Genomic DNA, 4,969 nt, shown 5'->3' on the forward strand with positions numbered 1-4,969 from the left:
ACAGCTTTCAACAAAACCTATCCCAGTTTGCTTGTCGTTGTTCTTTATATATCTTGTCACACTAATAATATTCAACAAGTTTTAGACTGTTCTCACATGACTCTCTTCTTAACAGTGATTTTCCTACCTCTTCAAGTACTCTGTCAGGCAGTCAACGGATTGGTGATGAGCCTGTTGTTCCAACTGCATTTCTCAAAGGTAACCCTAGGACATGGTGCTGAAACAGTCGTTCTAGAATCTTTGGAAGTGCCAACTGCTTCATTAATCTCCCACCTGTTGTTTCACACTTTCTGATGAAATGCCACTGTCCAGCTTTATCATCCAGACCTAAACACGCAGAGAGCATAACACTGGGTTTACGTGCAGATTTACCATCCAGGATGTCAAAAAAATTAAACATGGTTAAGTGTCAATGACCTGATATTAAATTACAAACAGCTCTGACTTTATTTGGGTGAGTGGGTTGGGCTAAGTGGAACCTGAAACTCTGAAATATAATTCACAAGTAGTTACTCAGAAATGCTGATTTGTTGTCAGAGGCTTAAAATTTTAGATTTCTAACTTTCTGAGGTGATATCATTGATTTTGAAATGATCTAAACTTACTTGACGGAGAAGGCAGTGGCACCCCACTCCAGTACTCTTGCCTGGAAAATCCCATGGACGGAGGAGCCTGGTAGGCTGCAGTCCATGAGGTCGCTAAGAGTCGGACACGACTGAGCGACTGCACTTTCACTTTTCACTTTCATGCATTGGAGAAGGAAGTGGCAACCCACTCCAGTGTTCTTGCCTGGAGAATCCCAGGGACGGGAGCGTGGTGGGCTGCCGTCTATGCGGTCGCACAGAGTCGGACACGACTGAAGCGACTTAGCAGCAGCAGCAGCAGCAACCGTTTCTGCTTAGCAATTATGGCAGCTTTTTTTCCCCTTGAAGACTGAAGGCTGGTTATGGAAATCGCATTTGTGTCTCTTCTAAATATGCAGACTCACACTCTAACCTCTCACTTGTGATTCTATGATAAAAAACAAAACAGAAAAGAAGAAGAAGCTGAGAGAAGGGAAGACAACATTCACATTTCTGAACTTAATTTGAAGCTGACTTAACACACTCTGAACCACAGATAAGACTAAAAGCAGTTCCTCCCTACATACCAATTAGAACAAACCTCTCTTACCATGATGGCATGGAGGCTGGGGGGAATCTGGTTATTTAGATGGATTAGTTTATTAAGAGTCAGTGTTTAGGGCAAAGGTGAGAGCTGTTTACCCCCTGAAATTTTGGACAAATTTCTTCTAGTGCTATGTATAACAATATCTAGCATTTACTGGAAGCATGTTTAATGCCGGTACACTGTTAAACTCTTCATTTATTCCTTTAAAAGCATTCCTCTAAATTAGATGTCATTTCCATTTTTACAGATTAAGAAGCAGAGGCTCAGAGAGGTTAACTAATTTTCCCAAGTCACAGAGCTTCCAACTGGACTTCAATTTGAACTCTGGTGAGCCTGATTTACTTATCTTTTCTTAATTTTCCTTTTAGAACTTTGAAACATCTTTAATCCATCTGGAATTTATTTTGGAACATGACATGAAATGAGACATCAATATTTTGTTTTCTACAAATGTACAAATATGCATTTTCTGCAAATGTAGCCAATTAAGCCTGCCACAGCTTAAAAAAATTTTTTTTAGCAATTTAATGACAAGGGGAAATGCTTATGATGAAAGTTAAGTAGAAGAAAAGGAGGAACACTAAGCTATATATACAGTGTCTATATGGGTTAAGTCTCTTCAGTCATGTCTGACTCTTTGCGACCCTTTGGACTGTAGCCTGCCAGGCTCCTCTGTCCATGGGATTCTCCAGGCAAGAATACTGAAGTGGGCTGCCATTTCCTCCTCCGGGGAATCTTCCCAGCCCAGGGATTGAACCCGCATCTCTTATGTCTCCTGCATTGGCAGGAGGATTCTTTAACACTAGCTCCACCTGGGCAGCCCATATACAGTGTAAGTAACAACATAAACATATATATGGCCATTAATATAATATTTGTTGAACAATGACATGGAAATACCACCCTGAATGGTGTTGAAGATTTTGAGATATGGCTTCAGACCACCTGGCTGGATCTAAATCCCTCATCTACCTCTTATTCCCTCTGAGCAGCCTCCTGTAAATTACTTAACTTCTCTGTCCCCATTCTCTCACCTATAAGCTGTGGATAATAATAATAATATCATTACTAGGTAATAATATTACTCATCTCCTGAGGTGACTAAAAGGATTGACTATGCCAACCATGTATCCATGGGTAGTACTTAGCACCAAAAAAAAAAAAAAATGCTACACATATAAATATGCCAAATCCTATATTGATAATGCTGTCATCATATACATTTTAATTTTTTCAAGTTGTCTATGTTTTGTAGGCTATAGCCAAAAAAAAGTTTATTTAGGAATCCTGAGTCTTCAGAATTCCACAAATGCCAAAATACTCTGAAATAAAAAAAAAAAAAATGGGCCCCTTACAAATTCTTTTTTGAGATGCACCCTCACCGGACGAACCCTATATCCCCCAGCAGAAAACAAGCTCCTAATTTCCATATGCTGATAACACAGGGAGCTTTGGCACAAGGATTCAGTTTTTAAAAAATCCTTAAATAATAAATAGGAGGTATTCGGCATTACGAAAACGAGAAGCAATAAATGTAAATAACTCCCAGGCAAATCATCTCTCCAAGCCCTTGAGGTGCTGTGAGACCTGAGAATAGTTACACTGCATTATGATTTATAGTTGGATCTGGAAGTCTGTTCTGTAATCGGTCTGGTAACAGGGGTAGGAATTAACCCTCCATTCACACTGCATTACATTGCTGGGGACATCGCTGAACTGGACTCCACATGAGCCAGACTGCCCTGTATATAAATCAGGGGCAGACACAGGAAGGTAATCCAGATACTTGCTAGCACACAGGGAAATGCTAAGGCAGAAAGCTGATTACTCAAAATCATGCAGTTCTCCTGCTAAACTTCCCCAGGCTTCAGATGAAGCTAATGAAGTAGAGACTGATCTATGTTTCTTTCGAGATGATTGATGGGAAAATCAGCCGCAAATAACTGGGAAAACAATTGGGAGAAAAGCTTAATATGTTTCCTCCAGCATCGAGCCTGTTGCAGCTATGTAAGCGCTACTGTTCAGAAATTCAATGTATAGAAGAAAAGGCTAGGCAACTAGTCCTAGCAACCTGTTATTCTTCTGGGAAATGGTGGCTAAACATTTCCTTCCAGGTGGTTAACCCCCTACCCCAGCCTTTGCCTTTCCACAGAGTCCTTGGAAGGCTGAGAATGCTAAACAGTAGTTGTGTGACTTTGAGCTCATTTCTTGACCTCTCTGAACTTCCTTTTCACCATCTGTCCAGTAAGAATACTTACCTTGCAGTTCATTTAAAGTGCTTCCCTGGAGGCTCAGATGGTAAAGAATCCACCTGCTATATAGGAGACCCAGATTCAATCCCTGGGTTATGAAGATCCCCTTGAGAAGGCAGTGGCTACCCACTCCAGTATTCCTGTCTGGAGAATTCCATGGCCAGAGGAGCCTGGTGGGCTACAGTCCATGGGATCACAAAGAGTTGGACATGACTGAGCAACTAACCGGAGAAGGCACTGGCGACCCACTCCAGTACTCTTGCCTGAAAACTCCCATGGACGGAGGAGCCTGGTAGGCTGCAGTCCATGGGATCGCTAAGAGTTGGACACGACTGAGCGACTTCACTTTTCACTTTCATGCATTGGAGAAGGAAATGACAACCCACTCCAGTGTTCTTGCCTGGAGAATCCCAGGGACCGAGGAGCCTGGTGGGCTGCCGTCTATGAGGTCACACAAAGCTGGACACAACTGATGTGACTTAGCAGCAGCAGCAGAGCAACTAACACTAGAACCTGACACCTAGTGGGCACACAGTAAGTGTCTGTATAACACCTGGGGTTCTGATTTCAAGAGAATTGGAAAGGTCTCTGGGTCACCTACTCCAAACCAATATGTTCATATTTGAATCCCTTTAAGGGGAGAAATGGCTTTTATTCCATGAATATACATCAGGCTTAACCGTAAATATCTAGGAGGAATAACATGTATTTAAATTTACTCTAAGCTAGAAACAATCCATATCAGATTCTGTCAGGTTCTAAAGGGCTAGAAGAAAGACAGAAAACACATTGCTTACTCATTAAGCATTCATTTAGCACCATTGGAAGGACTGATGCTAAAGCTGAAACTGCAATACTTTGGCCACCTCATGCGACGAGTTGACTCACTGGAAAAGACTCTGATGCTGGGAAAGGTTAGGGGCGGGAGGAGAAGGGGACGACCGAGAATGAGATGGCTGAATGGCATCACCGACTCTGTGGACATGAGTTTGAGTGCACTCTGGGAGTTGGTGATGGACAGGGAGGCCTGGCGTGCTGTGATTCATGGGGTCGCGGAGATTCGGACACGACTGAGCAACTGAACTGAACTGAACATGCTAGGTTTGCACTGATCACCAGGGGACAGAGGCCAGACAAGCCTATGGACATTGAAAGTGCTTCTTTCTCTCCTAGCTCCTGTTTCTCAGCTTAGGTGCACTTCTCAGGTAATACAGACACTCAGATCCTGCAGTATGGAATCCAACATTTCACCTTCTCTAACGGGATCCTTCATAGAATGTGATGGTCTTAGCCCCCGAGCTCAAAGGTAGGACATTGATGTTTCTTTGTTTTAATCAAACTCCTGACCCCCTCCAGGCTGGGTAGAAATTCCATCTCAGTCACCATTGAGCATTTACCTCTCTGGGAGTCACTTGAGAATCCGGGAGACCTTCATGGTACCCAGAAGATAGATAAAGGACCCCAAACTTCCCATCCCCCAGGGCCATCACCAGTGCCTCAGAGTCCATGTTGGAAGTTTTCCCTTTCACTCTCAGAAGTGCTCAGCT

General features: G+C 42.9%; 1 long non-coding RNA gene across 1 annotated transcript; it reads left to right on the forward strand.

Annotated features, from left to right (window-relative positions):
- Positions 1-4,728, forward strand: LOC148774016 (uncharacterized). Its single transcript, XR_016036175.1, has 3 exons — positions 1-198; positions 1,418-1,497; positions 4,596-4,728. It is a non-coding gene; the product is annotated as an uncharacterized LOC148774016 (long non-coding RNA).
- Positions 4,729-4,969: the final 241 nt, after the last annotated feature.

The sequence above is a fragment of the Moschus berezovskii genome, chromosome 24, assembly GCF_049115385.1.
Source record: "Moschus berezovskii isolate FMDL1 chromosome 24, NW_MosBer_1.0, whole genome shotgun sequence".
In the NCBI taxonomy this organism is placed as follows: Eukaryota; Metazoa; Chordata; class Mammalia; order Artiodactyla; family Moschidae; genus Moschus; species Moschus berezovskii.